The sequence below is a fragment of the Lolium perenne genome, chromosome 4, assembly GCF_019359855.2.
Source record: "Lolium perenne isolate Kyuss_39 chromosome 4, Kyuss_2.0, whole genome shotgun sequence".
In the NCBI taxonomy this organism is placed as follows: Eukaryota; Viridiplantae; Streptophyta; class Magnoliopsida; order Poales; family Poaceae; genus Lolium; species Lolium perenne.
In genome coordinates this window covers 136,865,836-136,879,133 of record NC_067247.2, presented here as the reverse complement: position 1 = coordinate 136,879,133, position 13,298 = coordinate 136,865,836, and the positions used below count along the sequence as shown (strand labels likewise).

The window sequence follows — 13,298 nt, the reverse complement described above, 5'->3', positions numbered from 1 at the left end:
CTCCCCGGATCCTTCTCAGACTCGAGATAGCTACGCCGGCTGTCGGAGTCGATGGCGTAGGCGGGATCGGCGCCGAGGCCCGGCGGAAGCTACCGCGATGGAGCTGTGTGGGCGATGGCAGGAACTATGCCGATCGAGTTTTAAGGCCGGCCGCGCGCGGCAAACGATGCCATTGAAGGCGGCGTAGAAGCCCAGCTGTCGCCCGCCAGTGCGCGCGCAGAAGAGGCATCCGCAACATTGATGGCGAAGGCTGCGGCGCAAACGCGGAAGCGATGGCCGCGGAAGCGATGCCCTCGATACAGGCTCGCTGCCAGGCGGGCCCGGTGGAGAAGTGAGTGGTTACTTGGTGCCTCCGCGCAACGTCCGCCGCGACGCATTCCAGGCACAAATATGCGCCGAGTTTGCGTCACTTCGGACTCCCTGATCACTATACGTCGCCCGGTGATACCACACGCGTTTTCGGTCCGGACGGACGCAAACAATCACTCAGCGTCGTTTACGTCGCCCATTTGGAGATGCCCTAACACCTACCGGCAACCAACAGTAGTGGCAGAACCAGCAGACCAAGAAACTACGAGGGAATCACATACTCCGTATATTGTTTCCCGTGTTAAACTGAGCCTTTTAGTGGCGTGTTGTTATTTTGCTGTGCAATGTCGGCCTGCAGGGGCTGGCCACAGACGTAAAGCGCGCCGTACCATCTTGACGCCTACACCGGTGGCGGCATGGTCCGCTGCTATAACGTTCAGCCGACGGAGGGGTCTGGTTTCCTAACGTGCCGCCAGTGAGAGCGGCATAGGTGGTCTTTTTTGGCAATTTTTTTCGTAGGTGGTCTCTTCTGTCAATTCATTGAGGCATGTGGTTTTTTTTGGCAAAAATTCAGTTATGCCCAGGTTCGCCGACTCTAATTGGCTGCCTTCCGAAGTAAGGGAAATAATTGCTTGGTGCTTGATCTGGTTGGCTGTGCCTGGGTTTTCGTTCGCACAAAAATAAGCGGCGTGCCTCACTGAGCAGAGGAAGCCCGCGTGATGAAGCATCTTTACGATCGGGCGAGGTAGCTTGGCTCACACGCAAACGAACGATTCCATCGCTTTGTAGAGTCGGTGGAAACAAATATAGCACCGTACCGTACCGTACGCACATTGTACATTGTTTTTTTTTTTTTGAAACGGAGGCAAAAGCTTTGCCTCATCCATTAATTAAGAAGAGGGTGTCCGGTTTTTAGGAGAAAACCGGGCGAAAACCTACAACAACTAGACCAAGCCTGCACAAACAACACACCCACATAGATCACAATGCGACCCCAACAAACTCAACACGACACTCCAACACCACATCGAAGAAGACAGGTCACGACAATGGGAGGCACCCGTCAACCAACCGCGGATCCTTGGAAGGCAACGGCCAAGGTGGCGAGAAACTCGGAAACCTCTCTGGCAACGATAGCTCCGGGCACCATCGGCAACAACCCCGACTTAGCAACCATACCATCAAAAAGAGCCACCTGTCCGCCGGACTCAGCCGAGGAAGAGACTGCAGCGTCAAGAGAGCACCGGCACCGTTTCATGGTCGACCAAACAGCTAGCAACATCATGCCCCATGCAAGCCTCGTGCCTCGCTTGGTTTTTGCCTTTTTGGCAGGCAAAAGAGAGCCTGTACTGTGGAACCACCAACCTTACAATCTTAACCATGGAAACATCAGCTGTCCGTCGGTTCTAAAACAATACTTATTGCAGTTTTGTCTAGATACTAATGTATCAAGTATATTTTTTAGAACATAGTGAGCAGGACACATTGTTGGAGCGATAATCCTAGGCCTACATACTTTTTGACTTACGGAAACTTATACGTTTAATTTTGTGCCTGGCTTGATGCTCTCCGTAAGAAATTTCCGTAACAAATTATGTAGGTGTAGCATTACTCCATAATCCAAAGTCTACCGAGTCAATGGCATAACTTGTAAACTTACATTGTCAAAGCCTAGCTTGTCGATCAAAGATCCTTTGAGCGCAAGCAGCACATGCGTGCGTCATGACGTGCCGCTCTACTCTTGGTTGAGAGAAGAGTGTTGGATTATATATCCTCCTAGGCCGATGACCCTGAGTACTACGTAAGAACCACCTTTTGTTTGTAAAAGAATGTTAAATATTGGTTTAAATTTAGATGTATCTAGACATTATGTAGTCTACATATACATCTGAATTTAGATAAATATCTAACATCGCTTTAAGGACCCTGGGTGTATAATATTTACCCAAAATTTCCTGGACATGAGATGAGGCATGTACTTAGCTGCCTGGTAGTCCCCGAATACGGGGTGCGCGGTTTCGTGCATGCACTACTCAATGGCACAACACGATATAAAAGAAAATGACTGATGATAGCCACATTCTGGTTGACCTTAACTCGTAGTAAGTTATTTTAGAATTAACCAGTGATTGAATCTTTAGTAGGTAGTTGCACCTTTAGCCATAGGTGGGTCTACAGCTGGGCATGGGCAGCCCGGCCCAAAAAGCTTGGACTGGGCTAGGTCAGGCCTGCATGTCGGGCCGGATTCGGGCCTGATTTTGGAGCCTGAATGTCGGTTCGGGCCGGGCTCGGGCTTGCAAAAAAAAGTATTTACCTTAGTTCGGGTCGGGTTCGGGACTAATTTGTAAGCCCAAAGGTCAGGCCGGGTTGTGATCAGGCCTAGGAATTTGGGGTCGGGCTTTTTTAGGCCTAGCCTGAAACCCGGCTCGGCCCAAGGAATGCCCAGGTGTAGACGGACCTACCATCTCTTTTGCCAGGGCAACCGCCCGGGTTTCCACTAAGCAGACAAGCTTATCTTTTCTCTATTTTATATCGATTTGATAAAAAAAATTAGAACAGTAAATTTTATTCCCTAGGCTTCAAATTTTTCTTTGGTCCGCCTATGCCTTTAGCCTACCAGAGTTCAAACCTCATGTATGACATTTTGATGTCTTATAAAAGGCAGCACATTTTTTTATTGGAAGATGGCGTTCCTGTTGACGGACTTCGATCGTGAATCTCAAGATCCGTCGGATCAGTTTTTCGCCTTCGTTTATCGAAGATGTTCATAGTGATAGGGTGTGCGTACGTTCATAGAGATAAGTGTATGTATGTATTTGTTGGCATCTACGTTTGTAGTGTGTTTCACAGAAAAAGATAGTTTGTTACTCCAATAGCTAGAAAATACATACTCCTACTACCTCTGACTTTAAATACTTTATCGCGGAATTAATTGAATTAATTAAATGGTATGCTAAAAATATGTATAGATTCGTTGAACCTACGACAAATATTTAGTGTTGGAGGGAGTTGCGACTTTTAAATCCTTGCTTTGGCTACTAAGCACCATGTCGACCTTGACACGGAATGAATGGAGGGAGTACGAGCAACGACCTTGCTAAGTATGGATGTACATCTAACAAACTCAACCGCTGTTTCATTTTTTTAGTATAATCCACCTCATGTTGGGTAACTTGAGACAGAAAAGAAGTAAACGCTATGTAACAGAAAGACTTTCTTTCAGAAAAGAAAAGTAATTGAACAAACAAAAACTGGAGGCAGCCAGCTTGCAGTCAGTTACCAGCAGCGATGGATCGAGCGGTGGATCCGGGTCGTCGCGCAGACTTTCCGACTCCAATAATCCGAATCTAAGCAATAAGTCAAGTCGCCACAAAGATAGAACGAGAGAATCTCCAACCAGGAAGCAACTGAACTATCACATGTCTCTCGCTATATTTCCTCAGCACAAGCGCTGCAACTGGAATAGTCTTGCATGTGTGGCAGCAGCGAGACGGTGCTCCGGCCATGTGGCCCCGCTTGCTGCGGCGAGGCCAAGTGTAAATTTTTCTGGATAAGGAATGGATAAGCCGCGGTGGTAGCCTGAGACTACTCATAGTGGGAGTAACATAGTTAGTAATATCACACATCTCAAGACATTTTGATGACATGACATGCTAATAAATAAAGAAAAAGATTGAGGTGGTAACTAGCTATGTTACCATAACATCACACACCTCAAGGCAAGATAAGTCTACAACATAATAAATGATATAATGCATGACACCACATATAAGTTACTACCCACTATGAAAGTAGTAATCTAAACTAGTAACATGACATATGTTACTAGTCTATGTTACTTCCCAACAATGACCAGCCTCATCCGAGCGGCCGGCAAGCAACATGCTTATAGATCGTTAATCCTTGATTGGCACTTGGCAGCAATTTCTGTGACTACTATTTGCTCTATAGTTGATTTTGTACGATCCATGATTATAGCCACTTGGATTTAGCTTAGACGATCAGGGCATTGCTACCATCTAGTTGGCGATAGTTATTTTGTGTGTTTGGTCTAGTGTAAGTGATGAGCCAATTGTGTTTTTGGTTCGAAGAATAGGATGTTGTTCAAATATATTATTTTCCAAGAATCAATGATATGTTAAGTTGAAAAATATAAAATCATTAAACAACAATAAAATTAAGAATACAAACTTCTAAAGAATACTAGTCCAGCATCATAGCTCACTAATATGCAAAACAGATCAAAAACAACAATTTCGAAAATAAGATAGAATAACTTGAATGTTTAAGTCCAACATCATAATTCACAATATACTAACATTACCTAGCCTAGATGCAACTATTACGTGCCATAGTTCAACAAGTACATACTACCCATAGTCCAATGTTTTGTTTCAACAAAAATCACCAAGCAAGTACCAGAAGCAACCAGCCTTTAACCCCCAGCTCCTCCATCACTTATATCAACACTTGGAACATAATCTGGAAATGTACGTTTTTTTGGAAATGTACTTTTTGGCATACCTATTAACCGAAATCATGTTTTGCTCGTTCACCAGCACTTGGAACATTGTTAAGGTACGAGGATTGTCAACAAAGTGAGAGGGGGAGTGGTCCGGTCAATAAGTTAAGGTCTGTATGATCCCCTACAAGCCCAATAAGTTGATGTATGCATGACGCTGGTGACATCACACTAGTGGTAAATAGGGCTTTCGTGGGAGCCTTTTGTCGCGGGCGTGCCACCCGCGACAAATGGGGTGGCCACGTCGCTCCGAAGCCATTTGGAGCAGGCAGAGCCTTTTGTCGCGCCCTTTTGTCGCGGGCCATATTACGACCCGCGACAAAAGGGGTCTGAGGTCTGGCGCCTCCTGTCGGCACCCCTTTTGTCGCGGGTCGTAATACGGCCCGCGACAAAAGGGCCATGCCTGTATATAGACACGCAGCCAGCCCCCCATCTCATTTTTTCCTTGGTGGTGAAGGTGGAGGTGTATGCTAGCTCATTTTTTCTACAAGTGCACAAGACGTGTTTGATGGAATGCTTGTGAGGGATGCCACTTGATTTTATTTGATAAGATTTCTCCTCTTTTTGATCCTAAAAGGTTAGCAACTATTTTCTCGTATATATATACATAGTCCGTACAATACTAATTTTAGCAAGGTGATTGCATCTGATACATATATAATTATAATTATGATGCAGATGAGTCATCCATGGATGTACGGTAACCGATGTGCTCCCGCTTTCAGAGAGGGCGTGAATTCTTTCCTGCTTGTGGCCGAGGCCAACAAGTCGAAGCAAGGTTTTATGTGTTGTCCATGTCTATAATGTAAGAACGAGAAGGATTACTCTTGCTCAAGAGACATTAAGAGCCACCTGCTTCGTTTTGGATTCATGTCCAGCTATAATGTTTGGACCAAGCACGGAGAAGAAGGGGTTATGATGGAAGACGGCGATGAAGAAGAAGATAATGATGACCAGTACCGATCTATGTTCTCTGAATGCGATGATACCGCAATGGACGGCAATGAAGAAGAAGGAGGTGAAGAACAGGCATCGGATGATCCTGTTGATAATGATCTTCGTCGGGCCATTTCTGATGCAAAAAGAGACTGTGGCACGGATAAGGAGAGGTTGCAGTTCGACAAGATGTTAGAGGACCACCACAAATTGTTGTACCCAGGTAGTGAAGATGGGCAGAGAAAGCTGGGTAGCATATTGGAATTGCTGAAATGGAAGGCAGAGGTCGGTGTGACTGACTCGGGATTTGAGAAATTGATGATAATATTAAAGAAGTTGTTTCCAAGAAATAACGAATTGCCTGTCAGTACATATGAAGCAAAGAAGCGTGTCTGCCCTCTAGGATTAGATGTGCAGAAGATACATGCATGCATTAATGACTGTATCCTCTACCGCGGTGAGAAGTACGAGAATTTGAATAAATGTCCGATATGCGGTGCATTGCGGTATAAGATCAGAAAATATGACCCTGGTAATGTTGAGGGCGAGCCACCCAGGAAGAGGGTTCCTGCGAAGGTGATGTGGTATACTCCAATAATACCACGGTTGAAACGTTTGTTCAGAAACAAAGAACATGCCAAGTTGTTGCGATGGCACATGGAATAACGTAAGAAAGACGCGATGTTGAGGCACCCCGCTGATGGTCGGCAGTGGAGGAACATCGGGAAATAGTTTCCGGATTTTGCAGGTGAGGCAAGGAACTTATGGTATGGTCTAAGTACAGATGGCATGAATCCTTTTGGGGTGCAGAGCTGCAGTCACACTACTGCAGAAAGGCTTATAGCCTCCAGGTGATCAGTGACAAGCAAAATTATGCTTGTCACTAATAAATGTACCAGTGACAGGCATATATAAGCCTGTCACTATTACAAAATACTAGTGACAGGCGTATAAAAAATGATGTCACTGAGTTTTTTTATGGAGGCGGGTTGGGACTCAAAATTTGCTAGTGACAAGCACACAAAAGAGCATGTCACTGGAATCTAGCGGAAATGCTTCTTAAACTCCACCCGCTGCTTCTTATTTCTGGGCCGGTCTGGCCCACGCGCGTCCTATATGGGATGAATCTCCGTGTGTTAGCTAGCTGGGCCTCTTTTCCTGGAACGAGCAGAGCATGGACAAGGACTCTCCATGTACGAATGTACGATACCCAACCGCAGCTGGGACTTAGCCAAAAGAATTCGAGTACCCATTACCGCGATCCATCCTAATCCCCAACCGCATCCGCCCTGCGCCCCATCCGAAGGCAGCGCCGCCAGCCCCCTCCAACGCCGCCGCGCCGCCAGCCCACTCCAGCGCCACCGCCGATGCGTGGACGCCCTCCCCCTACGCGACCGGCGCCCTAAGCCAGGCGCGGCCTTGCATCCCCAACGCCGCCGCCCTAGGACGCCGCCCTGCATCTGCAATGTCGCGCCGCCCGTTCACCCGACGGGAGGACGCCTCTGCCTGAATCGAGGACGCCAGCGCCCTGCACCACTGCTCCTCGAAGCCAGACTACCTCTGAAGGTATCCGACCATGCACCACTTCCATTCCTCTATGTAGGTATGAATGGACAACTTTATTATCGTGGTGCTCTTACTGAATTTTCTGTACGTGCTCGACATGCAAACTATCTGCTTCTGTATCTTTGCAAGCTGGCCAGCCTTTGATTCTGTTAAATTCCCACAAGAACTACTTCAGCCTGTTTATAAAATCTAGGTGTCAATGGACCTGCTGTATACCAATCTGCAATATATTGTCTTCTACTCCTAACATGAATTGAAAAAACTCTAAACAAGGAAGAACCAGAGACCAATGAAGCACCAGTTCGCTGTGATAAAAGCTAACCATCCTACTAAATTTCAGAGTGAAGACACCCAGCTAAATGCTGAATAATACTCGAATAGCCTGATATCGAAGTAAAAAATGGTAATCCTCATGAGCAAGTCCCAATAGGCACGACTAATTTCTTGTAAAGTGTTACCTTTCTGACTTACTCGTCTACACTCTTCCAAGATTAACAGCCAAATCCCAGATTCAAAAACAAAGGACACATGTACACTGTGTGCGCTATTGCAATTTTCAGAAACAAGGAATTGTTTAGTTTTTGGTGCAAAGAAAAGAAGACAAGGATAACAGGTTACAGAAAAACAACTACACAAAATTTTGCTCTTTTATGCAATACTGCTAGCAATGCAATTAATTCATACACTACAGACTGCAATGTAACCACATTCAGACACAATGCATTCACTGTATGGGCACCATTAAGATTAACTGACTATCAGATTTCAGTATATAACTTTTTTACACAAACACACTACTATTTAATATACAAAAAGCATGCAGTAATTAGTTTGTGTCATTGTTGATACTAGTTTTTATACCTCATTCATGTCCAGTAAAAAGGGTATGTCGCTATCATGGGCTGCCAAATTTGCTGCTCATTTTTCAAGTAGCCCACTGCAATAATCTGCACAAAAAATGAGTTAGGCTGAGGTGCTCATCACTGTAGCGGTGCGGACTGTTCGATGCACAAGAATTAACGGCTGAGATCAATTGTTTCTGCCAAGTTCTTGCTTTTATAAGTAGTTTAGACTAGCACTGAAATAGTCGGTGGAGGCAGCTGTTCCGAACTGCTGCTGGTTAGGCATTTTCTTCTGGTTCTATATATGTGCTACAAGCGTTTGATCTTTTTTTTACCGATGATGCATATTACCTGCTTCTCTGCAGCATCAATTGGCCATCTCGCTGCAGGCCAAGCACATGGAGAAGTTTGGGAAGGTGATCGATTATGTTCCTTGACTTGTTGCTTCATATAAATATGTGTTGATTCACTGAGTAATATATCTGCACATCTTTTGAAAAAAGTTGTAAGAATCATTCTACTGTAGTAGCCTAGAGTAGTTATCTTTCTCTGTACATATCCTTTGTTTGCATTATTATATGTACTGTAGTCGCCTAGAATCATTATATTGTAGTTGCCTAGAGTAGTTATCTTTCTCTGTAAATAATTCGAGCCGGAACCATATGACCAAGTTGATGCCATTTTTTCATAGTAAACTTAATTTATAGGCCAAAGTTTGTACTGTCTGGCAGTGGTGGAGCAACAAAATATCTGGGCAGGCCAAACTAAAAAACAACACTTCATTTTTAACTACACCAAATCTTTTTGTTGACTAACTTAGAATATTGACATAATTTTAGTGAAGAAATCATGCTATTGAACTGGTAACTAAGAATTGAGGAAAGAAAGAAATTACACGTGCTAAACTAGGAAGGATACAAGACCCTCCAAAACTGACTAGCAAAGCTACCTAGCTACCAGCGGCATTTTTCTTAGAAAAATAATCAAGGATGCAGAGCGCATCGTGTCCTCTTGGGTTTTCATCTCAATACCCAGTACCAGTTCGATCGTTGGTCGCTCGCTCCGAATCAGGTCTGCTTGGTGTCTGATGGTTCGCTAGTGGATTGGGCCGTCCATACAGAGGGGCAGATGTTTTAGAAAAAAATCCATACAGAGGGGCAGTGTTGTGTGGTAACTTCATAACTTCTGTGGGGTCGCTTTGTTTGTAAGTGCATTGCTGCACTTTATAGAAAAAAAGGTGCATTGTTGCATATATTACGGATCCCCAATTATATCCTTGCACTGTTCTCGCTAGGTATGCTCATGTGCCGCTAGGTATGCTCATGTGCCGCTATACCCTGTCTAATATATTATAGAGCTCCAATTAATTCATTTTATTTTTCATTATCTACGATGCTTATGTTCCCTTTTGCTATTACAGATTTGGTCAAGATTCTCAAAAAGTATGACAAGAGAACTAGGGTCCTTATCCGTCTCCTCTTCATTCAAAATGTTCTGCTCCAACCTTTCTTCAACACTGACCTGCTAGCTTGTGGGGGAGTGCGAGGCTATGCTCGAACAGCTCCTACCATATTGAACAAACCATTTGTATCGAATGAACAAGGAACAAAAGATATCAACACCAAGACAAGCCTCTGAACCCTATTTCTTCCTTGGATAGCAGCGGATGCATTCCAAAGCTTGATTAGATTGAGTTCATGGAGAGCATGTACATGAATAGCTTGATGAGATAGATTGCAAATTATGTGCAAATGTTATGTCAAATTGGGTGATGTGAACGTATCATTGGTACACATCCAGTTGTGCAATTTGAAATATTTGCGGAAAATACATTTTATTTTGTATAATGTCTTATTTTGCTTCCTGGAATATTCGTGAAAAAGCATTTATTTTTTTATAATGGAATTTCGAACCAGTGACATGCAGGATAATGAGCAGGTCACTACCAAACCTCATGGGCGGCCTTCCATTAGTATGCACACACTAGTGACAAGCATCTCTTTTTGCCTGTCATTAGTGTGCACACACTAGTGACATGCACATTGCCGGTCACTAGTAACATGATACCAGTGACTAGTCATTAGTGACAGGCGCTTTGCCTGTCACTAGCATGCCTTTTATGCCTGTCACTAGAGGCCTATTCTGCAGTAGTGTCACAGCACCTGGCCCGTGACTTTATGTATCTACAACCTTCCTCCTTGGTTGTGCATGAAGCGGAAGTTCATTATGATGCCAGTGCTTATCCAAGGCCCAAAGCAACCCGGCAACGACATTGATGTGTACCTAAGGCCATTAGTTGATGAACTTTTGGAGTTGTGGGCCAAACCAGGTGTACGTGTGTGGGATGAGCACACCGAGCAATAATTTGACCTACGAGCGTTGCTATTCGTAACCATCAATGATTGGCCTGCTCTTAGTAACATTTCAGGACAGACGAACAAAGGATACAATGCATGCACACACTGTTTAGATGAGACTGAAAGTAAATATTTGGCAAAAAACAGAAAAGTTGTGTACCCGTACAATCGCCGTTTCCTTCCGCGCAAGCATCCCTTAAGGAAAAAAGGCAAGCATTTCGATGGCGAGGCAGACAACCGTCTGAAGCCTGTCTCCCGTAGTGGTGCTGATATATTTGACATGGCCAAGGATTTAAATGTTATCTTTGGAAAGGGTCCAGGTAGTCGACCTGTTCCGAAAGACGCTGACGGACACGCGCCCATGTGGAAGAAGAAATCTATTTTTTGGGAGCAAGAATATTGGAAAGTCCTGGAAGTCTGCTCTGCAATCGACGTGATGCACCTGACCAAGAATCTTTGTGTGAATATTCTAGGTTTTCTGGGCGTGTATGGGAGGACAAAAGATACAACAGAAGCACGGGAGGACTAGGAACGTCATAAAGGACGAAACGGCAATCATCCAGGGAAGTTTGAAGGGCCTGCCAGCTACGCTCTTACCAAACAAGAGAAGGAGATCTTTTTTGAAGCCCTATTCAGTATCAAGGTTCCGTCTGATTTCTTGTCGAATATAAAGGGAATAGTAAATATGAAGGAGAAAAAATTCCAGAACCTAAAGTCCCATGACTGCCACGTGCTTATGACACAATTGCTTCCGGTTGCATTGAGGGGACTTCTACCAGAAAATGTTCGACTAGCCATTGTGAAGATATGTGCATTCCTCAACGCAATTTCTCAGAAGGTAATGGATCCAGAAACTTTGTCAGGATTACAGGAAGATGTGGTCGAATGTCTTGTCAGCTTCGAGTTGTTGTTCCCACAATCCTTCTTCAATATTATGACGCACCTCCTCGTTCACCTAGTTGAAGAGATTAGAATTCTCGGTCCTGTATTTCTACACAATATGTTCCCCTTCGAGAGGTTCATGGGAGTTTTAAAGAAATATGTTCATAACCGAGCTAGGCCGGAAGGAAGTATCTCAAAGGGCTACAGAACTGAGGAGGTCATTGAGTTTTGTGTTGACTTTTTTCCTGACCTTAAGCCGATTGGTGTTCCTGAATCTCGGTATGAGGGGAGGCTGACTGGACAAGGCACACTAGGAAGGAAAGCAACGGTGTGCAGGGACAAGATTTCTTTCAATCAAGCACACTACACAGTTCTATACAATTCCAGCTTGGTGGCTCCGTACATTGAGAAACATAAAAATGTTTTACGAGAAATAAACCCGGGCAAGCCCCATTCATGGATTACACATGAATACCTTCGGTAGTTGGTTGCAAAGACATCTCATCTTTTCCATCGAAGCGGACACCACTGTTGTAGAGCAGCTGTACTTGTTGTCCAGGTTACCATCTTCAAACATATGTACATTCCAAGGGTACGAGATAAATGGGAATACAATTTACACGATCGACCAAGATAAAAAGAGCACCAACCAAAACAGTGGTGTCCGCTTCGATGCAAAAGACGAGAATGGGCAGACCACCACATATTATGGATACATAGAGGAGATATGGGAACTTGACTATGGACCCACTTTTAAGGTCCCTTTGTTTCGGTGGAAATGGGTGAAGCTCAGCGGTGTACATATAGACGATAAGTACGGTATGACAACAGTGGATCCCAACAATCTTGCGTACCTGGACGAGCCATTTGTCCTAGCCAACGAGGTGGCTCAAGTTTTCTACGTGAAGGACATGTCTAGCAAATCGAGAAAAAGAAATCAACAAAATAATACATCAACGGAGGAGCCAAAGCGCCACATAGTTCTTTCTGGGAAAAGAAACATAGTGGGAGTGGATGACAAGACAAACATGTCAGAAGATTATAATAAGTTTAAAGAAATTCCGCCCTTCACGGTGAAAATTGACCCAAGTATCTTGCTAAATGATGAAGATTCTCCATGGCTACGGCGTAGAAGATCACAACAGTAGATGGCGATGTAAGAATATATTCTTCATATATAGTTCCCAAGACAATCTCTACATTTATGTAATAAAAAGAACCCTTTCCCCAACACTGTTAGAGGAGACAGAGTCTTTCACGGGCTTGCAGGGAAATTTTTCCGAGGAGCAGCTTCCGAAGATTCCGTAGGGCGTGTGCACCAACGACATCTTCGAGAAGCTGCGCCATGGGAGATTTCCCAACCCTTTCCTTCATCCATGGGAATGAAACTGTGCTTGGCTTGTTGATCTGCTTGGCAAGGCGTATCGATGCTCCTTTTATAGGCACGACACCGCTTCTAGTTTGTCTTGTTCCTTCGACAGGGCGTCGTGCGGTACATGCTTTATCTCATCGAGCAGTGCGTCCCGGTTACCGACACATCCTTATCCTGCCGACAGCTTTAGTCCCGGTTGCACCCACCAGCCGTGACAAAAGGTTACCCGCACATCAGCCCCCCAGATAAGGCCCTCCTAGATAAGCCTCCCCCAGTCTTTTGTCCCGGTTGGAGCCTCCACCCGGGATGAAAGTTTCGCGCGCCACTTCGTTCCCGCCTATTTTCTTCCCGCATTCCCGCCATTTTTCCACTATATATATGTAGGCTTGGACTCATATATGCAAACCTCATCACTCTCTCCCATGGCTTCCATCGTATGTCTAACACTCCGGGAGGCGGAGGCGCTTTGCGCCTCAAACTACCCCTGCCCGCCCGGCTACCGCGTCCCGACC

General features: G+C 44.9%; 1 long non-coding RNA gene across 1 annotated transcript; it reads left to right on the top strand.

Moving 5' to 3' along the window:
* Positions 1–7,008: 7,008 nt before the first annotated feature.
* On the top strand, positions 7,009–9,983 carry LOC127348651 (uncharacterized). The gene is made up of 2 exons (XR_007879865.2): positions 7,009–8,591; positions 9,596–9,983. It is a non-coding gene; the product is annotated as an uncharacterized lncRNA (long non-coding RNA).
* The last annotated feature ends 3,315 nt before the right edge of the window (positions 9,984–13,298 follow it).